Raw genomic sequence first — 26,449 nt, 5'->3', positions numbered from 1 at the left:
ACTGAGCAGGTCCCACATAGTAATGGCTTTCTAAGTATGTGCTGCCGTTGTTCATGGAGAGCTTCAACTTGAATAGAGGAGCAGTATGCAATGATGTGACGCTATTCTTCATTTAATATTGCCAATATGTCTAGCCGTCAATAGTCACTATTCCATGCCTTCTTCATAGTCCTTTCCAGAAAGTATTATCACCCCTATTTGGTGAGGAAATCAAACCTTAGGTAAAATGATGTGTTCAAAACTAGACCTTCTTGGCTCTAAAACACTCCTCGGTTCTCACAAGGATGAAAACTATTACTCTAGGCTCTGGAAATGTGGATGGGTGGGGTGAGGAGAGAGGAGATTGAGAGTGGAGGAGATGGGAGGAAAGACAGTGATACACCCCAAATTCCAGGTCAAGTCACCTCAGCATATCCAGGTACTCGCTCAAACTGCTTCCCAATTCTTCTCCTCAGGAATGGAGCAAAACTTGGCCATTCTGGCAAAGCTCATCACTGTTCAAGGGAGAGATCTTGCCTGTGGCTTCATACCCCAGGGCTGGGTTCCAGACAATCAGCCTCACAGCCAATTATAGAGAAGGCTAGAAAGGCCAAGAATTAGCTAGGAGGGAATGCTGAGCCTAACACATTTTATTAGTGAACGGTTGGAATTAGAAGAGCATGTATATCAGATTGGCTAAGAAAACACTAGCAGTCGTTAGGATTGTGATATTGCAAAAGACTCTGAGGAAATGGAACCTGATAAGACGCAGTCGGGGTAGATTTCTGAGGACAGGCCTGACTAGAGAGAACTCATTTCTCCTCTCTCCTCTCCTCCTTTCTCCCTCTCCCCTCTCTCCCCTCCCCCCCTCTCCCCCCTCCCTCTCCTTTCCCTCCCTCCCCTCCTCCTCTCCTCCCCCCTCCCCCCTCCTCCCCCCTCCTCCCTCTCCTCCCCTCCCCTCTCTCTCTCTCCCTCCCCCTCCCTCCCTGCCTTCCCTCCCCTCTTCTCCCTCTGTTTTTAGAGAAGAGAAAGCCTAAACTTATTTTCACCAAAATTTCAAAAGAGCATTTGGGGTTGCACATTAAAGTTGCTCCCCCTAGGTAAGTAATCACGGAAGTGGGCAAAATACCTTAATGTGAAGACAATATACTTCCAAAAGGAAAACAGGAAAAGAGTAATAGCAGGCAATGTCCATCAAGGGAAATGGAGCTGCTGCTTTGATCGGTTTCCCTTTATCAAATTATACGAGGAAACAAAGTGTTTAGATTTTGGGGTTTTGCATGGAGTGGGGTATTAATTTGTCAAAGAAAAGAAAAGAAACTGCACCAAACTATTAAGAGTCTCATGGAGTAAAACATCTAAGCTTCCTCATTTCCAGTTCCTCCTCTGATGGCCAGCCATGACACTTTTGATGTGCCAACATTGTAGGCACAGAGAATCCAACAGACATGTGCCCTCCCCACCCTGGCATGTCCATGGGAGTGGAGGTGCCAAAGTTGTGTCCGTTGTGTTATATAATTAAAGCACAAGAGCCCAGATCATAAATTTAACACAGTTCCTGGAACTCCCTCACAGCCCACCTTCCAGTGTTTGTCAGAAACAACACCTTCACCACCAGAGGCCACACGGTAAGGCTTCTGGGTATCTTCTGCATCTAGGTTAGGATAAAGGGGTACTTAGTGGCCAGTCCTTGATCTAAGTATATTTATAGATCTTTGCCAGAGCAAAACATAAAGGTTCCTAAAAACAAGAATCACGACCTATCTTTTGGTTCCCACATCTCTAAATTGACTCTGGGTTATAGTAGATGCTTTTTCTTGCAAAAGTCTTTGACTTAGTCATGGTTCTCATAAATGACAAGAGACAATGGTGACTGTCACAACAGTGCTTCAAGGTGTGTGAAAGGTTTCTACTGATGAAACAATTATAAACAACTCTGTGTTCATGACAGTGGAAACAGACAGCATGGATGTGAATGAAGGCTGCCCAGGGTACAGGAAATACATAGCACTTTAAAAAATTATTTAAAGGAATTTAGAGATGTATAAAGTGTCTAAAACTCTCATAGATTTATGCAGCACTAGAGGGATGCAGGTTTCTAAGAGAGACTGTGGAGACATCTGAAATGCATGATGCCGAACTGGGAAGTTGGATTTACAGTAGGTTGACTGAGACCTGGAACAAGGAACAATGTTCATGAGGCAGAGACAATTGTCTGGGAGTTAGAGCATGGTGTGTTAGGAAGCAGATGGGTGAGTTACACTTTGAGTAGATGGAGTGGAATTGATAAACTATGTTGAGAGTTAAGCCCTAAGTGGCCAGCATAGGCGAATACTGAATCCACCTTTGAAGAATTCATTATTGGGAAAAGAATGTAGATGTGATCTCCTATCAATAGCGACAACACACATGACAACACACAGCCTGTAAGACTAAAGCCAAGGCAAAAGCCCCTACAGACAGACCGTTTCCACCTAGCACTCAGCAAGCAATATAGGTCACTTGTGAGAACTCCTTTGTCTAAAGGTATGGTAATTGAACGTGTATCTTTTCTCTTTCCTCTCATCTCTGCTGTGCTCCTTGCTCACACACACACACACACACACCCCTGCACACACACACACACACATGCATGCACACAAACAGTGATAGACAGTGAAAAATAGACATGCCTTTTGTTCTGTTCACACAGAGAGTTTTCTGGGCAGTTTTGATTCTGACAACCGTTCGCATCATCCTTCAGAACAGCAAATCTACCCAGAATTCTCTTGTCTTGAAATTACTATTTACTTGCTGCTTGTCATTTTCTTGTGACTACTTTTGAATACTGAAAACGTCTTCTATGTGTCAGAAGTAACTCTGCCCTGAGATGCACATTACAGTCATGACTGGCGACCTCACCTAGATTTCAAGTGTGGGAGGGTTTTTTGAAAACCGTGGTGGCTATTCTTGGTTGTCAACTGGGCTACATGTGGAATTAACTAAAACCCAGGTGGCTGGCTACACCTGTGAGGTTTCTTGTATTTGTTTTACTTAATTAAATCATTTGAAGTGGAAAGACACCCCCCCTCTAATCTGGTTTTTTTGAGGTGGGAAGATCCACCTTTACCCTGGGCTACACTTGCTGGTGGCAGCCTCTGAAAAGGACATTGAAGAAGGCAGCTTTTGCTCTTTGCCTGCTTGACCTGGATCTCACAGGCAACTTCATTCCTACCTTATTTATCTCTAGCTATATAGACAATATGATGTCTCAGAAAGGGGTGAGCCCAAGAACCCACTCTTCTACTACAAGTTTCTTTTGGTTTTGATTTTTGTTTTTTGTAACATTTTGGTGAGGAGTGGGAGTGAAATGATTGTTGTTTGAGCGCTTAAGCTGCCATGCAGCAGCAGGAATCCAAGTTTAGAAAGAGCTGCCTTTGCTCAGGCTTGCTAGATCTCCTGGAAAACTCCAAACGTAAATGTAGACATCTTTGGCTTTCTTTTAATGTTGGGATCTCAAATTCCATGCAACAGGACTTATGGATACACAAAGTATCTTCCAACATCAGGCTATGGGAAGCCACAGCTGGCCACCAGAAGATCACTATGTAAGTAGGTCACAGGGAGCTGTGTGTCCAAAGCATGTTGACAGGTGCTTGTAGCTATTGCAGAAAGCCTATGTGCACCTTGGAAGTGCATTTATGGGTGGGAACAAAGAAATACTGTGGTACTATTTTCCTTGTAGAGACTCAGGGCTCCTGAAAGGACTCGAAGACCTGTAATTTTACCTGGGTCGTCAAAAGATCTCAGACAGTTTAGGCTCTGCATATACCTTCAGACTTTGAGTGTCCACAGCCCAGGGAGCAGCTGTTGTTAGATGACAGCTCAATTTCGAGGAATTTGAAAGTACCTGGGAGTTCCCTACATCCCAGAGAGGCATAGAAGACACCGTTCCCTTACTGCTTAGAAGGGAGAAGCTGGCAGTAGGCCAACGGTGAAACCTGAGCACAGAAGGAAGGCTGTTCTGGGAGGCAGAAAGACACTGATAGGGTGGGGCCCACAGATAATTAAGGCACCGAAGATGAAGCCCAATAATAATAATGATGCTAATCACAGCTCCATTTATTGACCACTGGCTCTGAGCCAAATACTGTGAGAACAGTCTTCCAAGCATGATCTCATTTAATTCCTATAGAGGCTCCAGAGGGATTAAGTCATTTGCACAAGGTCACCCCGTAAGTGAAAGAGCGCAGAAGCAGAGGCAAATGTGGCTGATTGCAAACCCAAGGGAAGGGCTGGTGGCCAGTGGGATTTAGGGACACAGAGGTTTGACCAAGTGGCAGCTCCTAGTTTCCCCACCCAGGGAAAGCAGGCCATGCACTTTCATAGTCTTTTTTCCCCCACCACAGAAAGATCAACGGAACTTCAACTTCATGGCTGTTCGCTTCTTAAAACTCCCATGGTTTGTTGTCCTAAGAAAGTAACATTGGGTGAAACTTTTGAAAACCCAATTTTCTTGCCTGTTTCCGCAGACCTACGAGGCAGCATTTTATTATGTGTGGATCTACTGACATGATTCCAATCATAATAAAAGAGCCATGGACCATAGAATGACCTGATTTTTCTGAAAAGCTTTTGCTGATACAGTAACTGATTTTATTTTCCTATTAAAAGTGAAATTGAAAGACCCCTTTAGCAGGTGACTGCATGAATGACCACCTCCCAAGTCCTTCTCAACAGCCATATTGTTCAGAGAAAACAGAGCCCTCAATGACTGCGAATGAACCCAAAAGTCAGGCCTGGAGCCTAATGGCATATTAAATTATTTGACATTGTCAAGGTCACCACTCTTTGCCATGGAATCAATCTTTCCCTCAATCAGAAAAATCATAAAGGCTTGCAAGCTCTCTTGAGACAACAGTTACAGGAGTAAAGGAGTGGGAAGACAGATGATTTATTTTTATGTGCATTTCTTAGATGGAAATTTCTATACACCTTGCTACTATAAATCCACAGGGAAGACAGAGGAAGGGAAGGCTTTGAGGTAGGAGAAGGGAATGGCGTTTACCCGGTAAAGATAGCTTAGCTACAGAGGACAGTAAAATATTCACCAAGTCCAAGGACATTTATCACTAAACCCATAGTCCCCACATGATTTTAAATATGGATGTGGATTTTCAGAATATGTCCATAACCATGCACTTACATGTGGAGTTTTGGATGCACAGATAACTAAGAGCCCTGGCTTTAGATTTGGCTGGTTAATTGTGAGGGATAGTCTCACTGTAGTCAGTACTAGAAAGGCAGGTCAACTCCTCATTGTATATGTGTACTGGCCACTCAAGGATGGTTTTAGACTATGCTTGGCACCAAACTAGGAAGGGAAAGAGCTGTAAAAGCATTATATCTGATGTCACCTAACCAGCTTATCTGAAGAGCAGAAATACATGATCCAGCAGAGGCAGCCACCCAGAGGCTGAGGACATATACCAGAGCATTCTTTAGTAAGCAAGTGCTACCAGCAGAAGATGTCTGAGACAAGTATGGTCTTTGTAGAGCACAGTCCTGTTGCTGACTTAAGACCTTGTTCTTTGGTGGGAAGATCCAACTTTCATGTCCTTGGGCCTATGATGAGGTGTTTTGCTATGTGTGGGAATGGTTTAAACTGAAGAAGCCATGCATACAAAATAGTTCTTATTTTCTGATTGGAAATTGAGAAGCCAGAAGTTGGTAAATGGCAGCCTATGTTGGTACTCACATAGTAGGATAAAAAGGTGAGATGAAGACCACACCCAGCTATTTGGGATCCTATTTCTTTTATTCTTAAACTACACTACTTAATTGCTTTCAAAATATAAGCTTTGTTTTGTTAGACTAAAGTTAGATATAACTGTGTCTGTAGATCTTATTCAGGTGTTACCAAAACCCGTGCCACCAGCAATTAGCTGTTAGTATGAATACATTCTAGAGTTGGGGAAAGCATGTGGGGGAATAGGGGCTGGGAGAACACAATGTCCGTGGACAGGAGTGCCTACCTATGGGTGCCATCGTTGCTACTTAAAGAGTCAATCTGATATTAATGGTGCCTCTGAGCTTCCTGAAAATGAAAATGCAATTTTAATGGACATTTTTCATGTTAAATCACTCCCTACACACACACACACACACACACACACACACACACACACACACACACAGAGGAATACAGATCACACACATGGACATATGCATCACTCACACGTACAAACACACAGACATACACACACATAGACACACTCTCACACATAGAGATATTCTCAGACATTACATAGTCTCACACACACAGGGACAAACACAGCCTTACACACACACACACACACACACACACACACACACACGGACACATTTTCAGACATGTATACACACTCACACACACACACACATACACATACACCAACCCAAACAACCACCTGGGCCAATGCTTAGAATATCTGAACTAGTGAAAATTGTCCATAAAAGAGACAGAAATAATGCCCACTAAGTTTAGATGACTTGGCTGACATCATACACCTAGTTAGCAGAAGAGCCAAGCAAGTAACTCACTTTTCCTGTCTTGTAAGTCTCAGTTGCTTTCGCTTCACTGTGCCATATTCAGGAGAAAATAAGCCTTAGATGTTACAGAAAATTCTAAACTCGTGCCCTAATGAACAATCCTTTCATTCTCCATGGTCCCCATTCCTCAGAGTTTTGGTAATCAGGTGCATTCATCAATTGGGAGGCCTGGGGCTTCCATGTGGCTATACGTCCTTCCAGCTGAGTGTCCCCTTAGACGTGTCTGGACAAGGCAATGTGTCGATAGTTTGGACCATCTTCAAGGGAGGTGGAGAATAATTCCTTGACATAGCTCACTGGGGAGTTGTGGGAAAACCTCCCTAGTGCTTTGGCTTGTAGACTGTTAATAGACGGCATTTAAGTGCACAGCCCCAGAGTGAGCAAAAACCTCATAGTTGATAATTTGCAACAGGAATTAGCAAGTCCCAGTAGCATTTCCTACCATGAAGAGACAAAACCACCCCAAGAAAATCATCTCTTGATGGCTGATAAAAATAGAATAGCAATTTACCTTCCCATCTATACCCCCCCAGCTTCAGGCTCTCCCGGTGTATTTTCCGTCGTAATGGCTGATGTAGATGGATTCCCGGGGTTTGCATCACTGCTGATGACATTAATGGTCTTGGGCTCCCTGAAATTTGATTGATTGCTGTAATCTGCAAAACTATTTCAGGACATAGATTTATTATTATTAAGCCTATAAAAATGGTGTCAGGGTCAAGGCAAGCCAATGGTGTGTGTTGTGATGCAATGGCCGGAAGCTACCCTGTAACAGATGTGAGTGGCAGAAGGGAGCAGTGTTTCATCTCCCACTCTGACCTGACACCAGACCTTTTCCCACAGGGAAGCACATTTAGATCCTATGTGTACAAGGTGGGGATGGGAATGGATCAAAGGAGGGAAGGCAATGTGACTACACTAGTAATCATTCTCCTACACTTTGAATCCCTTAAAGACATTTTGACAGAGTTTGCATTTCGTTCATCTAGATATAGTAAGAATTTTCTCAATTTCTCTCTGGCCTCTAAATAGTTTGGCTTTCCTAGCTCAACCCAGTTGTTCCTGAAGCCCAAGAGATTTAAAGATTGACACTATTCCATTCAAGATCTCTGAAAGAAAGGAAGAAAACGAAGCAGAAAGTTGTATTACTGGCTATTGTATCTTTTCTTCTGTCTTCTGTCCGGAGTGTCTAGCTCCAAAGTTAGGAGCAAAGAAATAGATTCCATGCTGGGCTGCATTTTGATGGTCTGCAGATTGTCATTTCAAATTCCTCTTCAGAAAGGAGTGAAATAACCAATAAAAATTAATCTATACATCAGTTAACATATAGGATATAAGACTAAAGTGTTCTTCAGTCCCACTCTCAAAACAACAACAGCAGCAGCAGCAGCAGCAGCAGCAGCAGCAGCAGCAGCAGCAAAAGCCAGACAACTGTACATTCTCATGTTTTTATAAACTCATTAGTATATTGAGTTCATGGGACAACCATATTGTGGAATATCTAAGGAAGATTATGGCTACAAGGAGAGGTAAAATGTCTTTACTAGAAAGAGTCAATGTCAGTGGAGAATGATTTTGCTAAAATCATAAATAATAAATACATCGGTGATGTTCAACTGCCGGCTGTTGGATAAGAGTTCCTTAAAAGCTCATATGTAGAACTCTTGGTTCTCAACACTACTGAGAGTTGTAGAAATGCTATAACATGGGGTTGAGTGGGAAGTCTTCTTGTCTTTGGGAGTATAGCTTTGAAAGGATTATTATGATTCAGCCTATTCCTCTTTCTTGCTTAAATTTCTGACCACAAGGTAGGGCCTGCTACAGTCTGACATTTCCATCATTATCTATAGCCTTGTCACAGTCCTCAAAGTAACTAGGCAGCTAATATCTTCAAAGTGTGCCTCTCCCAGGGTTTATTCCCTTAATTGTTTGTCCAGTACAAAGTGGTTAACCCTGAAACCATATATTCACACAAGCAACAAAAGTGAACTCAGAAAGTTATATTTATATGTTTATGTAAACATGCATATATAGAGATACATATTTTAAAAATATATATTTATGTAACAATAATCAGGGAAGAGGAGGGTATTGAGTGAGGGGGACATATAGAAAGAGTTAGGGAGCTATGGGGAGTAGCTAGAAAAAGGAAAGGGAAGGAAAAGTGATGTAATTATGTTTTAATTAAATGTGAAATAAATAAATATGAAAATAAATAAATATGAAATTAATTAAAGAATAATTAAAAACATACATTCAAATAAAATTTTCTTGGTCTGAGTGGATTATCTCAGCTATTTAGTTATAGAAATAGATAACTGATCTACAAAATACAGGACTACAAGGCAGCATAGAACTGTGAAGATCACAGGCATAGGAAAAATTCACATACACTCCTCCACTGACTCGGGGATCGTTCACAGAGAAGACTGGTAGAAATCTTGGGAAATCACCCCTGGACTTGTGGCCAGGAGAGTGGGCACTGTGAACGAGGCTCGAGGGTTTGCTCAGATTCTTAGGTTACGACATGAAAGATACGCAGTGCTGGGGGACAGGCCATGAGCTCAGAGGAACCCACTGAAACCGCTGCTTGGGCGATGAAGAGGAATATTCCACAGTGAAGAAACGGTCAGACAAGAGTTAGGCTTGAGTGTTTGGAACGCCAGAGCCTCAGAAGCCTGAAGGAGAAACAGAAACTAACCTGCAGTGTTGAAGAGGAACTCCTCTCTCATGAAATGATGCAAAAGAGTTGCCGAACTTGTTAAGAACAAAGGTCTGAGGAACATGATCTAGCCACATCATTTTCAAGTGTACACGGACTGTCACCAAGGCAAGCTATATTCTGGATCATTACGTGAACGTAATGCATTTAAAAGATGAGAAACTCTGGCACAGAGTACTTTCTCCAAGTATGACAGAAGAATGGCAGAAGTCATGACCAGAGAGAAAGTTTGGAATACCCACAAGTATTTAAAATCAAGCAGTGGGGCTGGGGATTTAGCTCAGTGGTAGAGCGCTTGCCTAGCAAATGCAAGGCCCTGGGTTCGGTCCCCAGCTCCGAAAAATAGAAAAAAGAAAAAAAAAATTAAGCAGTGTACTTCTAAATAACCTCAAATAACTTCAAAGAGTAATGCTCAAGGGAAATGAAAATATTTTTCAACCCTTGAAGTAAAAACAGACACATCAACCTTTGTGAATACAGTTAAGGCAACACGTAGAAACATGCAGCACTAATTCGTAGAGTTGATCGACAGTTAAACTTATACTTAAGAAGCCAGAATCGAAGTGCACATTGAGCCCCAAGTAAGAGGGTGGTAAGAAACAACAGACAAGAAGTTAATGAAGAAAAATGGTACAAATTGCTTTCTACATATTTATGTTTGCTATGTGCTATTGATCACTGCAGAATACCTTAACAGATTCCAGGCTACTATACCCTTAGAAAGACTAGCAGATTCTCAGGAGATCATATCTCTCCCAGGATCAAGCTAAGAAAGGAGTATTTGGAAACCAATGGGGTTGGCAGGTGTGTTTTGTGGCCACCAGGAAGGGAGCTAGCAGTACAAGGTCTCCTCAGCAATCACAAACAAAATATCCTGGGTCTGCCTCAAGAGACAGATATCAACACACTCACACTGCCCTGTATCAGGCCCTCATTCCATTTCTTAGGTGACCAATGTACAGGGTGCCCTTGCCAGGGACAATGCCTACTAGGTCCTAAAGTTTGAAAAATTATAAACACGGGAAGAAGGAGAAGCCACATAAAGCAGCCGGTTCCATTTCCATGTTTAATATAATAAGGGAAACTGACTAGAATAAAGAGTGCTCCACTGAAAATATTTTGGTTTACATCAAATATATGTTGGAAATTCTTAAGTGGCGTTTTATGTTGTTGCTAGAGTCTGTACCTATGAATTGTGTGAATGCTGTTCAGTAACCACTAGAAACCAATTTACTTTTCTTTCTTTCTTTTTTCTTTCTTTCAAAGCATTGTATAAGAAAATAATAGGTAACAGTAACCACAGAAAAAGGATTAGCCCTACTCAAGAAATGAGCTACTGAGGATGCGGGGGCTCAGAAGCAGCATTAAGGGAATAATTCTTCACATTTTAGTTCAGAGCCATGTGGATTCTTGTATAATGACATGGATAGAGGGAGCACACAGCCGTATTTTACCACTGAAGCACAGGCTGGGCTCAAGTGGACGAGTGAAACGCCTTCTTAGGACTGTGATCCACCGGTTCCATCGCTACCTCACCAGCACGCTTTGGTAAGCTATATTTTAGTTTTAGTTTTAAAGAAGCTCCGTCTTTGTCCCTTGGGAAGAAAAGTTCACTGTCTTTCAGTAAGCTTCTAAGCAGCCAGACCAAGTGGCATTTTACATGAGGCCTCTTAGGGCACAATCTAGACCCAGGCAGGAAATCTGTGTAAGTAAAACAGAGAATTCAAGAAGGGAATCTAATCAAAGCATGGTGTGTGTGTGTGTGTGTGTGTGTGTGTGTGTGTGTGTGTGTGTGTGTGTGTGTGTGTGTTCCATAGTCAGGCTATTGCGTCAATCCTAAGCTTCATGTGTTGAGCGATATCTCCTTGTCTTTTTGCATAACTTCCAGTGCTAGTGATCCTTGGCCCTCAAGCACATCCTCCCATGAGTCTGTTCTGCAGCCCCATAGGAGTTATTGCACCAACTGGGAAGTTCTCAAAGTGTAGACTAAACACTGCTACCCTTCACTCAACCCATCTATCTAGAGCATTCACAAATGATACAGAACAATTGGGTGCCAGCTACAGAATAGGGACTAAGAGGAACATTGCTCTGTCCTCTCAGAGCTTTGGCAAGGAGAATCAGATGCTGAGAACATAATTATGGATGATTAAATATGTATAGTTGATTTAAGAATTTAAAAAGCAACAAATGCTCCTATCTTCAACATGTGGGTCAGCACAGTGTATATACATAATAAATGTTTGTCTAATGTCTTTTACTGCATGGCTTATCGGCATGGGCAGTGAATGCTAAGTAGTTACTGATCACGTCCAGGCATCCTCCTCAGAGAATTTTGGGAAACCTTGGTGTAGACCTCTTTAAAGCTAGTTTGTTCCAAGTTCCACAATGCTGATATCCAACACAACTTCCTGGGTCAGTTCTGTGGGATGCAGATCATAAGCAGTTTCTCTACACAGCCAGCCAAACCATCACGGGATACTGACTTCCATGGTTGCTCATGAAGAAGAAGAAAGGGGGCCCCACCTTTTGATTGCTGATACTCAGGCTATTGAGAATCAGGTGCTGACATGGGTTTTCTCTGGCATCTCATTGCCTAGGTTTCATGGTTCCTATGCCACCTAGACATAGAAAACAAGGACCAGCAGAAGCTTCAGGAGTAAGCCACTGTCACTGTTAAGTTATCTATGGAGCAAAAAGGAAAGAGCCTCCTTTGCATCATGATCTGAAGATGCAGACACGAGTGCTATAGTCTGAGGGCCCGATGTCTTTGGCATTGCCTGAGATTCAACGTCAGGGTAAGGGCACAGCCTCTACATACGACGATGCCTGACCACAGCTTTTGGGCACCAGCATACCTGCTGATAGGCACAGAAAGCACTTGCTGGACTATGTGAATACCCATGAAGTGTGGCAAGAAAATCTAATGCCAGGAATAGTCTACTCTGACATGCATGTAAACACGCATGCTGCTCCCATTTAGGGTTGCTACGGACTTCCATTCCAAACAGCGATCTGAAATTTGAATTAAACTATTCATCCTGTGCTTCTATTTGCCAAGTGGTTTTGCTGCTCGCTTGTTCTTGCTCCTGTAAATTCTGTCCATGAGATGGTGGTTTTGAATACGAGGACTGTATTACAGATGCCATGGCGGCTGGGTTGGTAGGAGCCCAGGGCAGATACAATACGCAAACTTTGCTGGGAGCCAGTTACTGGCTCACTGGTTAGAAATTCCAACTGGTAAGTAGGTGGCTCCTACCCTCCTCATTTTTAAAACTAGAAAAAGATATGTGTTCCATCAGCAGTGTTCAGTGGGGCAGAAGAGATCCAATTACTGATTTTTTAGCTGGGGGAACCTTGGTAATGCCTGGGGGCTGCTTTGATTTCACTTGTAACAGCTATGGGGAGAGAGGCAAGGCTATCGGCATCTTTGTGGCAACCTACAGAACACGGGGAAACTTCACATCCAAGAGCTGTCCTGTCCAGATTGTTAGTGGCGGTGGAGGTTAGAAGCTTAGACCAGAGGAAGCTTAACCACATCCTAGAAGAGGGCCCACACCCTAAGCAAATCTGTGAGGAGAGGAACAGCGTTGTCCTCTATTTCTAACTTATTTCCTTTTCCTGACAAAGAGTCCAGTGTTCCAATGCTGCCTTGAGTTGAAAGAAAACAGTATCTGCCTGCTGCACTCCAACTTACGTTGCAGTATTAATGACATAGTAAGCTAACTTCCCAAACACGTTTCTCTTGTTCGGGAGATGCTCTCTCAGATGGCATGGCTTCCCCACTTCTGAGCCACTCTCCTCTCTCTGCCTGGAAACAGAATCCCTATATTGGCTAGGAGAGCAGAATCCCCAGTTATACACGCTGACCCTTTAAAACATTTTCTCAGATAGAAATGAATAGGAGATGAAACAGGGGGCGGGGGTTAGGGATGGAAATTCCTGCCTGATATAAACAGACAAGCTTGGCTGCTACTGGGCTGTGTTGCTTTTGCCCCTTAAGCCACACACAAAAGGGGCTTCGGTAAGAAGCTGCATGAGGGGTGGTTTGAGGGGGAGGGTGCATCATTCTGCACTGGTTATAACTAGGCTTCTTGCCATGAATGAGTAAAGAAATGACTTTTGAATTTACCATTTCAGTATTAAAAAGTTGGATTTCTGTTGCATACAAACTAACTCATTCTTAACTGATAAAAGACGTGGGCAGGCTTAACCCAGAATTGCATGTATTTTCAAAATTCTAGGAGCTTTCGGAGTCTTAAGGACTGATGAGGTATTTAAAAAGGAGGACTTGGCCACTTCTTAGCTCACACGCGGGTAGGCTCTTCTGGACACATAAATGTCCTAGTTCTGAACCAAGGGGCTCATTAGAAAAACACTTCACTGGCCATTAATGGTGTGAGTTGTTGCCACAAAGAGTAGATACATTCTAAGGAGGTGACTAATTATGGGAAAGGCATGGGGGCTGCTCCCATCGATAATGGGCCAACCTTTTAAAGTATAATCTCTCTTGCTGTGAAAGACTAGAAAAGGTGCTTTTGATACAGCTGACCTCTGATTGAACAGGCCTGCGACGCCATAAAAGAAGAGGATCTTGGAACTGATTTTTATTGTATTTTAATAGAAGCCCAAAGAACATCGAGGAAAGAAAAAGCCATACTCAAAACCAGCGGTCTGTTTGCAAGGGAAGATTCTTGCTCATTCCTATCTTTTGTGGACGTCACCAGGGGCCCAGCTCCCTGTGAATAGAGTCTGCAAAGCAGAAGAGCTTCATGGATACATTGTGTCCATCATGACCTTTCACCCTTAACTCATTACCTTGGAATAAAGAGGAGGACAATGGGGACACCCAGGACAAGTGTGAGGATGCCAGCTCCGTCCTACACCTTCAAATGGGCACTGACCCCAGAACTCCCCCTTGTTAGGAGGTGACCTTGGACATTCTTTTCAATCTCTTTATTTTTTAGTTTCTTCTCCTGCGCCAATTATGTCAGTCAACCTTGCCAGATTCCTGTGAGGATGACTTGGGAAAATGCCCATGAAGGATCTGGCTCTGGGAAAGATCCCTGAGTGTCTCCTGAAAAGTAGATGGTAGAATCCAACATTGGGGTGTTACCCAAGTACCTCATTGGAGAGAACACAGCACAGTCCACCCCACCTTTCCAAAAGCCAGAAAGTGGTATGTTACTAGTGACTTAAGCAAGTAGCTCTTGGATTTGGGAGACAGAGCTACCCTCTCATTAGGTCTGAGCTGTTGAGACCCCACTTCTTAGGCCCTAGTTACTCACTTAGCTCTGATTCCTGAGTGGGACACCCTGAAGGCTTAGACGGACATAAGACTCTAATTGCTGCCCCATATACAGAGCAGTTGGGAGAAGGAGAGAGGCAACTTGGGTATCCAAATTTTAAGAGTTCCTTGAAATTGGCCAGTCTGCACAGATGGTCAGGAGATCTCTTGTTTCGCCTGCCAAATGGAACACATAGCTTTAAATTGGAGGACGTGGTACATGTAAACCATTAACAGGTCTCCTGACACAGTGACAATGAGACAATATGCCCTTGTTCAGGAGCCCTACCTGAATTATGCCTTTGTGTAATAGAACCTGTTCAAACTGCCTCTGGGCTAGAAGCCACTGTAAGCAGGCTGTGTTTCACCTCAAGGTTTTATCTAAAAAGCCTCACCTGAGAAACACAATAGTCCTCTCTACCTGACGTGATTTCTCTTAAAGGGGTGTGTGTCTTGCAGGGAAAAGGAAGAGGAAATTAGCCAAGCTTCCATTCCAAAATTCTCAGTAGGTCAATTGGTGCAGGTGTATACTGAGTGGGCATAGACAGCCTGGGAAGCCCCACGTGGACAGAGATGTAGCCAAATGCTGCTTGTCATGGAGTAGTGTTCCTCACAGTTACAGATAGGGTGGAGATAAGGCAGGACACTTACCATTCTGGGCAAGCGCAAGCTTCAGTAGAAAACAGGTTTGGGGACATTTGTCCTTCCCAGAAAGAAGAGGCTGCCCTTAAATATGAGCATATCTGCTTGCCTGTGAGTTTTTCTTCAAGAAGTCCACAGCAATCTTTATGTACCTAAGCGAGATCATAACCCCTGACAAGGGTAAAGAATGACGAGAGAGAGAGAGTTAACAAGGGATCCAGCCTACAGTCTGGTCAGAGATACCATGAGCTTCTTCTCAAATCCAGGCAGAATCCTGATGAGGCGAGATATGTTCAGGCATAGCACTTCTCTTCTGGAGATATTTCATGCTCTGCAAGAGCAGACGCACTGAAAGCTTCCCTTGGGCATCCTTATGTATTCTCATCTGTATGTTGGATGAACTACAACCCCATTCCTTTTAAAGCTTATAATTTCACAGAACCTTGTAGCTGCTGAAGAGTATTTTGACAAGCAGTCCCAGAGAAAAGCTACAAATATGACAAATATGTCATTCTAGTCCCGATGTCTGTTTTCGCATGGCCTAATGGTAAGATATTTAAGTATAATGTATTCTTACTATAAAATACTACACAGTTTTTTCAAAGAGTAAGGTTATTACCTCTTGATATGGAATGATTCTTCAGTGGTTGGATAGAGGTATCCAAAATGACAGGCCCCTGTCCTAACACGGAACTTGGGAATGTGACCTTAAAAGGTCTCTGTGATGAGACTGGCTTATATTAGAAGGCATCATACACTTAAACCATAACAGTCCCCACAGCATGCTTATCAGAGTACGTGTTAAACCCAATAACAAATGTCACTGTAAGAAGCAGAGAGAAGGCATCCTGGGCTCATTGAGGCCATGCAAAAGCAGACATTGAGAGTGAGCTGATGGACTGATAGCCAGGGCATGCCTGGAGCCAACAGAAGCTGGAAGAGGCCTGGTGTATACACTTCCCTTGAGCTCCAGGAAGAAGGCCAGTCCTTGACACCTGATTTTGTGCCTTTGTCCTTCAGACCTGTAAATGAATATCTAGCTGAGATTTGAAACATCCCACTTCAGTCGTTTGTTACAGTATCCCTAAGCAATTAACACAATCTCCAAAATACATTGAAGATTAGGAAAGCTGTGAAAAAGTTGAAATAAACCAATTAATGCTATGTGGACATTAAAAAGAAAAGTGTGTGTGTGTGTGTGTGTGTGTGTGTGTGTGTGTGTGTGTGTGTATGGACAGAATATCTCATAAACTCACAAAAAGACACTAGTAGAAGTGTTATCTCTGGGGAGAGGAGTATTTGTATTCTGCTCTGAATTGTCGTCCCTGGAGCTGCTGGGAAGTATCATGGGCAGAAAAAGAAATACACCTCCTCTTTGCAAAGACATCTTCATCGTAATCCCTGGAACTTGTGAGTGTTGTAGGCCACATGGATTACAGGTAGAGTCAAGGCTGCTCATCAGCTGGCCTTAAGCCAGGAAGATTTTCTTGAATTGTGGCAGGTCCAATCACCAGGGTCTCTCAAATAAGAAGGGGCATAGTGTAGAACATTCTCAGGCAAGGAAGAAGAATCCAGAAGCATGCTACAACACAGATCCAAAGCAGTGTGCTAAGTGAAAGAAACAAGTCATGAAGAATAACACATTGCATGGCTCCATTTTTATATCATATCCATATAGGCCAATGCATAGACATAGAAGATTTATGGTTGTCTAAGCTAGGAATAATATGATGGTGAATCAAGAATCCTGTGAATCAGACTTCCTAAGCAAAACTTTTGTAACACTGTGACCCATGGCTTTATGGTTGGGGGGGGGGCACGTCAAGATAGGCAGCCATGTCTCAATTATGGAAAACATGGAAAATTAATTCCTTCGTAGACCCTCTGCAAGAAACAGTCTTTCTAAATTTGGATTTCTCTCCTCTAGAACCGAAAGAATAAGTGTATATTTCTTTGAGACACTAGGTTGTGGTCATTTGATGGCCCAGCCAATGAAAACTATTAAATGTTCGTAACACTGCTGTTCAACCCAAACACAATGTAGGCACGAATGAGTCATAAATACTTTAAAATCTCGAATGCTTCCAAAAAGGAAAATAGAGAAACTAATTTTGTACTCAAAAACTTCAACCCAATATTTCCAAAACAACAATACTTAATTGATATAAATGTTATCAAGATATTTTACATTTTTCTTCATCCTTAGTCTGAAATGACATACCTTTTACAGTTATAGCATATCTCCATTCATACATTTCAAAGTCCCAGTAGCCACCCATATTTTATCGCCATGAAATGGAAATGTTTAAAACAGCCAAAATTGGGGGATATGGAAAAAGTTCTTTTAAAATGATGTGATTTTTCTGGGGACATGATTCATTTGCAGAATACTTGCCTAATATGCAAAGGGCTCTAGGTTCTATCTTGTCACTGTTAGTATCGATCGCCCTCTTCCATGAATGGAAGAAAATCAAAGAGATTACGGAAGCATTTGATGTGTCTTTGAGGCATTTTTCAAAGACAAATGGATCATCAAGTATCTGACATAATGAAAGACTTAATTCATTTTTAGGTTCAAAACTCAAATGGAGATCTAAATACATTGAATCCATGTGGAATTAGCAGAGTATCCATACTTACAAAAACTTGAACAGGCTATTGGGTGGTAGAGGAGCTGTGCAAGGCAGAGAGGATGGTTGAGGACATAGGTTATCCGGAGTGTGTCCTTTGTGGCTATATCCTGCCTGGCCCCTTTTCACCACTCTTACTGTTTCCAGGCTGTGATGGAGAGAGCTGTTCTGCCATGGTTTCTCCACCATGATTGTTTGACCCCTCTGGAATCCTGAGCGAATTCCTTCCTCCCTTGACATGTTTCTTCAACATATTATATCATACTTATAAAAAGCCAATGAATACAGTCTCTACTATTTCAGAGGGAAAGGGAGAGGGAAAAGAGAGGGAGGCAAACTACCTAAAGACTATACATGGACTGACCCTGGACTCTGACCTCATAGGTAGCAATGAATATCCTAGTAAGAGCACCAGTGGAAGGGGAAGCCCTGGGTCCTGCCAAGACTGAACCCCCAGTGAACATGATTGTTGGGGGGATGGCGGTAATGGGGGGAGGATAGAGAGGGGAACACCCATATAGAAGGGGATAGGGAGGGGTTAGGGGAATGTTGGCCTGGAAACCAGGAAGGGGAATAACAATAACAATCGAAATGTAAATAAGAAATAACCAAGTTAATAAAGATGGAGAAAAAAAAAAGAAAAGGGAAGAGGAGGGGGAGGGGGAGGTAAAAGAAGAGGGAGGGCAGTGAACTAGATTGTTGGGGGGAGGGCGGCAATGGGGGGAGGATGGGGAGGGGAACACCCATAACGAAGAGGAGGGAGAGGGATTAGGGGGATGTTTACCCGGTAACCGGGAATGGGAATAACATTCGAAATGTAAATAAGAAATACTCAAGTTAATAAAATAAATAAATAAATAAATAAATAAATAAATAAATAATGTGTTTACTAAAGATAAAAAAAAGAAGAGGGAGGGGAAAGGGAAAGCGGAGGGGGAGGGGGAGGGAGAGAGAAAGCAAGAGAACTGCTGAGATATTTGCAGGAAGATGTTGTCTAGTGAAATTTAAAACACGTATACTTTTTATTCAGAAATATATCTTGAAGGCTCACACTACAAAGATTTCTGCCATGGTCTGCATCTGTGCTGCTATGCTAAAACACTGACCAAAGTCAATTTGGGCAGGAAAGAGCTTATTTTATCATATAGATTCCAGCCTATCATTGAGGGAAGCTAACACAAGAACTTGAGACAAGAACTTGGGGCAGAAAGTGAGGCAAAGGCTGTGAAGAAGCACTGTTCACTGGCTTGCTCTAAACTCACAATCAGCTACTTCTCTACCCAGGCCCTGCCTAAGGGTGGTACTAGCCGTAGTGGGCTGTGTTCTCCTATAGCAATTCAAAGAATTTTTTAAAAGCCCCATAGACATATCCACAGGTCAATTCTTCAACCTCCTTTTTCTGAGGTGTATCAAGTTGACAATTGAAGATAACTATTACAGTATTTGTTAAACATTGACATGCTTAAAAATATGACAGTATTAAAAGATTGCTAAATTTAATACATAAAAAGTGAAAACTGACCTAAGCAATTTCAAATAATATACATACCATTCATTTTCTCATCTATGTATGTATCGTCTACCTATCATCTCTCTATCTATCTATCTATCTATCTATCTATCTATCTATCTATCTATCATCTACTTATTCATTAGTTGGAGACAAGTTCTCAGGTAATCTACTCTGGCCTCAAACTTGCCATGTAGCTAAGGATGAACCTGAATTCTTGACCTGATTCATTTTTTTGCTGGGCCAGTTCACCTTTTCTTAGGTCACCCAGTAGATCTCAATCTTGGTGGGGGGTTACCCTACTGATACCAAACTTAGTATGGACACCCAATAGGCATAGCACATTGTATCCCAGAACTTCTGGACGTGCACTCCTCTTGCATAGCTGGGACTGTATCCGTCCTGTGCCAGTGTTCCTAGCTCACCTTGAACTCATGCCTTCTGCCTCTGTTTCCCAAAAACTGAGACTTTATGTAGAATTTAAAAGGCAGAGGTAGAGCCCACAGGACAGGCTCTAGATCTTTTGACTTTGAAACTTTGACTGTTTAGAGTAAAGCGCTCAGTGAGAAAAGCCAGGCAAGGACTTCTTTTCTGAAAACTCTTGTTTATGTCAATGAATATATATACATATAAGGAGTTACAGGTCTCAAGTGGCTAGTAATAGTTACTCTGGGAAATCGTGTAAAATTGTTGGAAAGCATTGTTGGCTTTACCCTTATATACATTTTGCTATGTATTATTTAGTTAGTATCTTTTTAAAATTTTAATTTTTTTACTTATTCACTTTACATCCCACTCACTGCCCCCTCTAGGTTACCTCCCAATCCTTCCCCTATCTTCCTCCCCTTCTCCTCTGAGCAGGTGGAGGTCCCCCAGGGTATCCCCCTACCCTGGTACTTCAAGTCTCGGTGAGGCTAGGTACTTCCTCTCCCATTGAGGTCAGATAAGGCAGCCCAGCTAGAAGAACATATACTATGTACAGACAACAACTCTTGGGATAGCCTTCACTCCAGTTGTTCAGAACTCATATGAAGACCAAGCTGCACATCTGCTACATATATGCAGGGAGGCCTAGGTACAGGCTGTATATGTTCTGTGGTTGCTGTTCAGTCTCTGAGAGCCCCAAGGGTCCATGTTAGTTGATTCTTTTGGACTTCCTATGGAGTTCCCATCCCCTTCTGAGCCTACAATCCTTCCTTCTATTCCCCTATGTGAGTCCCCAAGCTCCATCCACTGTCTAGCTGTGGGTGTCTACATCTGTCCGAGTTAGCTGCTGGGTGGAGCCTCTCAGAGGACAACATACTCCTGGCTGCAAGCAAAACAAGAGTATCACTGATAGTGTTAGGGATTGGTGCTTGCCTGTGGGATGGGTCTCAAGTTGGGCCAGTGATTGGTTGGTCATTCCTTCAGTCTCTGCTCCAGCCCCACCCCTGCATTTCTTCATTTCATGTAGACAGGATAAATTTGGGCTTAAAGTTTTGTGGATGGGTTGGTGTCTCTATCGCTCCACTAGGGGTCCCGCCTGGCTGCAGGAGGTGGTCTCTTCGGGTTCCGTATTCCCAATGTAGTGAGTCACAGCTAAACTGCAAAGCTTCTGTCAGGCAAAGGACACTGTCAAGAGGACAAATTGGCAGCTTACAGATTGGGAAAGGATCTTCACCAACTCTACATCTGACCAAGGGCTAGTATCCAAAATTAACAAAGAACTCAATAAATTAGATATCAACTACCGAAATAACCCAATTTAAAAAACGAGGTACAAAATGAAGCAGAGAATTCTCAACAGAGGAATCTTGAATGCCCAAGAAGCACTTACAGAAATGTTCCCACGAAGCACTTGAAGAAATGTTCAAAGTTCTTACCCATCAGTGAAATGCAAACCAAACCAACTCTAAGGTTTCATCTTATGCCCATCAGACTGACGAAGATAAAAAACTCAAAGAGATAGCACATTCTGGAGAGGATGTGGAACGAAGGGAACACTTTTTCATTGTTAGTATCTTAAAAAAATCAGGGGTGGGGCTTTAAGTCAGTGACAGAGAGCTTTGCCTAGCAAGTGCAGGGCCGTGGGTATGGCCCTAAGCTCCATGGAGTAGGATAGGAAAAAGAAAACCAGCACATAGAGTTACCTTTATCATGTGGTTTTGCGTACACGTATTATAGATATACATACACCTGGGTCATAAATAAGGTGCTAGTCAATACTGTAGGACCTGCACCTGTAGTTACACTGTTACTACAACATCGGCCACCCCACAAAGGGCCTCTTGCTCAATGATAACCTTATATGGGATTCACTTTCCTTTTACCAGGCATTTTTTTCCTAATTAGAGGGAACGTGTCACTGTATGTGCTATAAAGCAATGCTTACCGTACATGCTAAAGCACTCTGCCTTCCGAGCATACTCTGCCTTCAAACTACAATAGGAACTCATGACTATTTTTGTCATTCAGAAAAACATTCTTCACTCTCTCAATTTCACACTTTCCTAACTCTGCCCAATACCCAGGTAATAAAGAATTGTTAGAAAGTTTGAATGCAGATGGCTCAGCAGTGAAAGTGTTTGCCACATAAGTCTGATGACCTGAGTTGAAAAATCTGTTCTCTGACCGCTAATTGCACGTTGTGGCTCTCTTCTTCTTCCTCTTCTTCCTCTTCTTCCTCTTCTTCCTCTTCTTCCTCTTCTTCCTCCTCTTCCTCCTCTTCCTCCTCTTCTTCTTCTCCTCTTCTTCTTCTTCCTCTTCTCCTCTTCTTCTTCTTCTTCTTCCTCTTCTTCTTCTTCTTCTTCTTCTTCTTCTTCTTCTTCTTCTTCTTCTTCTTCTTCTTCTTCTTCTTCTTCTTCCCCCCTACCCTTCCCCCTTCTTCCCTCCCCGTTCCCATTCCTTCCCCTTCCTTCCCTTCCTTCCCCCCCCTTCTCCTTCCCCTCTCCCTCTCCCCCCCTCCCCTCCTCCTCCTCCTCCTCCTCCTTCTTCTGCTGCTGCTTCTGCTGCTTCTTCCTCCTTCCTTCTTCTTCTTCCTTCTTCTTCTTCCTTCCTTCTTCCTTCTTCCCTCCTTCTTCTTCTTGTCCTCCTCCTCCTCCTCCTCCTCCTCCTCCTCCTCCTCCTCCTCCTCCTTCTCCCCACCCCAAACACAGATAAAACATTTACACTAAAAGCTTGAATTTACAGGGACAAGACTACGGAGATAGAGTCACTATGAAATGAATACTGAATGGAGATTCATGATTGGATCACAGATCCTATGGGGAGCCTACTATTGGAATTTTGCTAAACGGTGATCTTATCAATTGCCTTCTAAATACTTACTATCCCTAGGTTTCCACTGCTTTCAACCTTTGTCAAAGAAGCTTCTTTTCTCAGTAGGCAGTGGTCATTGCAGAGACCTGTAACTGGTTAAATGTTGAGAATAAACACTAAGTAGGATACCTACAAGGATCCCTTCTCACTGTGGCTTGAGAAACATCATAGTAGAGAGTCTGGAAAATGCGTAAAAACTGGGGGCAGCAGAAGCACTGTGTACTGCTGTCTTCTGGATGTGGTACAGCTTATACATTCGTGAACTCACAGTAGCTGTGGCTCTGTGTGGCCTTGCGGGAGGAACTGTGTCACTGGAGTGGTCTTGGAGGTCCCAGATGTTCAAGCAAGGGCAGTGGCTACCAGTTTCTATCTGCTGCCTGTGCATCTAGATGTAGAACTCTCAGCTACCTTTCCAGCACCATGTCTGTTCCAGGCCACCGTGCTTCCTGCACAATAATAATGGACTAAATCTCTGAAACTGTAAGCCAGCCCCAATTAAATGTCTTCCTTTATAAGAGTTGTCGTCATTGCTTCTTCATTGCAATAGAAACCCAAACTAAGACAAGTTCAATAGGATTCAGGGAAGTTGGAAGGAGGAAATGAGAGGGATGTATACAATTAAACTATATAATAGACATGTATGAGATTTTCAAAGAAATTAAAATTTAATGTTCTAAACGTATACAAGTCTCTCATGCTTTGATTAAGATGAAAAATCCCGGAGTGCTGAGACTATTTCAGACTTAGTGTCTTTCATTCATACTTAGCACTGGATCAATATTATCAGGTAGGTGATATGTACCTGGCTCAAGCTTCTCACCAGTGATCATTTTGCACCAGTTTCCTCTGTGTTAGCAAAATGGATCAGGCAACTGGGGGTGGGGCTGCAGCAACTTAAGGCAGCTCTGAAAGCCTAGGGCATGAGATTTTTCTAATTTAAGAAATTCAAGCAGCAGCATGGCAGTCGTGGCAAGTGTACCATTGGCCCGCTGCTCTGAGAGGATGTCACTCAAAGCAGACCTCAGGAGTTGTGCTCATGTGTCTCTTGGATTAGCCTGTGTGACTGAGTTCCTCAGAATATTCCCACCAGGCAGCAGTGACCTGGAAGAGAGTGTGACCTGAACCCCAGAGGTTTTCATAATATTTATGTTTTATATCCCTTTCCCTCTACAGCAATTAATATCCAAAAGGTTAGTGTGACACTCTCCTGCATCCTTCCTTTCCCTGCAGAGTGTGTGTGTGTGTGTGTGTGTGTGTGTGTGTGTAATATTGCAGGAACCCTCTGAAGTAACAATTCAAAGGAAACTGTCACCTCTAATTCCCACTTTCCTCTGTCCCCACAGATCAATTTCACACTGAAGATATAGCAAGTCCATTCATTTGTCCAAATCTGTGCTAGAGTGCTAAAGGACACTTCAGCTACACGAGATAAAAGGATGACAATATCCGATGAAATAATAGTTTACATTATTCAATAATCAAACACCAGGTTAAAAAAATAGCACATTAAACCAAATATCAGACTATTTCAGAAATTCTTTTGGTAGTCTTAAAAATATCTGAGGTATACATTGAAACACGAAGCAAATAAGTATACATTAATTTGTAGCATATCTCTACTTCTATATAATATAAATAAAAATAACCTTTGAATTTATAATCACCTTCACCTTATATATTCATGTTCTTTGAAACTGGCTTTACACGTCACTCCGGGTGTCCTTCTGGAGTCCATCTGAATCACGCAGGTTTCAGACGATGCTCCTTGCTCAATTCTGTTTGAGTACAGGACTTGTTTCCCTATGGTTACAGGAGTACGACCCACCCCCTCCTACTTGCAGTGGCCTAGAACATTCCTCATTATACAGTTACATCCCAAGGATAATGGCTACAGCTTTTTAAGCTCTCTACTCCATTTTTCACAGGTTTTTTTTTCAGATGACCTCTTCACGCACCCTTAAGCAGCCAGTGAATCTGACTCAGGCGAGCACGTATTACACAAATGGTAAGAAAATGCTTCCCAGCAGGAAAGACTCACATACACAACTACTCTTCCTTTTTGGGAGAAGTAACTTTAGGGAAAACACTTTTTATATCCAGTCGTCCACTCCACAGAAAATTTTGACTGAATTTGTTGTAAAAAAAAATATGTAATGGACTCACACTGTTCTCGGAGCTGAGCATTTTCCCCGTGGAACACATGCAGATTGTATTCCCAAGCACAGAAATAATCTGCCTCACCTGTTCCTCTGAAGAGAGCGTGCTGACGTATCTTCTCTGGAAATGGGCGGTGGTTATTGTTTAGGCAAGTCTGCTAAAGTTCCATCCATTGAAACTTAATCCTCACCATGTGCTATTATGAAAATTGAAACTTAATTTAACTATGATGTTTAGAAGGGGACTTTTGGAGATGATTATCATTAGATAGTATCAGGAAGGTAGAGTTCCCATGATTAAACCTGCTGGCTTTGTAGGAAGACACACACACACACACACACACACACACATATATATATATATATTTTTTTTCTATCTTTTGTCATATACTTTCCTATGTCAGCCTGGAATTCTGCCAATGAGGTTCATCATCAGATGCAACACCCGACCCTGGATAAGAATTGTAAGTCAAAATAGACACTTTGTCTTTAAATCCACAAATCTATATTGGTTTTGTTATCAGCGACAGAAAACAGACTCATGTAGTATTGTATTTTTTAGGATTTTTACTGTTGTGACAAAACACCATGACCAAAAGCAACTTGGGGAGGAGACTGTTTCATTTCCTGGTTTGTCCATCATCCGGGGGCAACAGAGGAGAAACCCAAGGTAAGAACCTGGAGGCAGGAGCTGATACGGAGGACGTGGAGGAGAACTGCTTGCTGGCTTGCTCTCCATGGCTTGCTCAGTCTGCCTTCTTTTATCATCCCAGGGCCATGTCGCAAGGGACGGCATTACCAACAATGGGATGGGCCCCCCCACATCATTCATTAATTGAGACAATTCCCTACAAGCTTGTCCACAAGCTAGCGTTGTAGGGGCATTTGCTCAGTTGAGGTCTTCTATTCCCAAATGACTCTCATCTGTGTTGAGTTGGCATAAAAAGGAGCAGTGTGAGGAATTTAGTATTCCTTTCTTTGAATCAGGTAGGACTGGGATTACAGCAGAACTTGTAAGGCTGAATCTTAAAGGTGACAGAACTGCCCGGGACACTGTCTGATCCTCTGGCAAGCACACAGGGGAGTCACATTCCGTTGTTATCTGACAGCTCCAGCTGAAGCTGTTTAATGGCCAACATCAGCCTCTAACCCAGGGCACGTGAGCCTGAAGGGGATTCAACTCCTGCTATCTCGGCTTGCCCTGCGTCCTGAGTGAGCAAAGACAGTCTTTCATCACCAAGTCCTGCTCAAACTGCAGGTTCATGAACAAAATAAATGTGTTCTTCTATCTCTACGTTTTGGGTTAAATTGTTATGCAATAATACTGAAAACATCGGGGGTTTCATAATTTTGAAAGCAAGGTCTTTTGTTTAGTGATGTTCTTTGGCTTGTGTGTAGGTTTATCTTGATCATTAATGGAACAGGATTCAGAATCACCCAGGGAACACCCTCCCAGGCTTGCCTAGGAGGGTAATTCCAGGGGCATTTAACTGAGGTAAGAAGATACACCCTGAACTTGAGCCGCACTTTCTCATGGGCTAAGGTTCTAGACTGAATGAAAAGGAAGAGTGTAAGTAAAGCCTCTCTCTCTCTCTCTCTCTCTCTCTCTCTCTCTCTCTCTCTCTCTCTCTCATCTCTATCTCAATCTCTCTGCCT

Source organism: Rattus rattus, chromosome 3, assembly GCF_011064425.1.
Source record: "Rattus rattus isolate New Zealand chromosome 3, Rrattus_CSIRO_v1, whole genome shotgun sequence".
In the NCBI taxonomy this organism is placed as follows: Eukaryota; Metazoa; Chordata; class Mammalia; order Rodentia; family Muridae; genus Rattus; species Rattus rattus.
Note: the sequence above shows the minus strand (reverse complement) of the source record.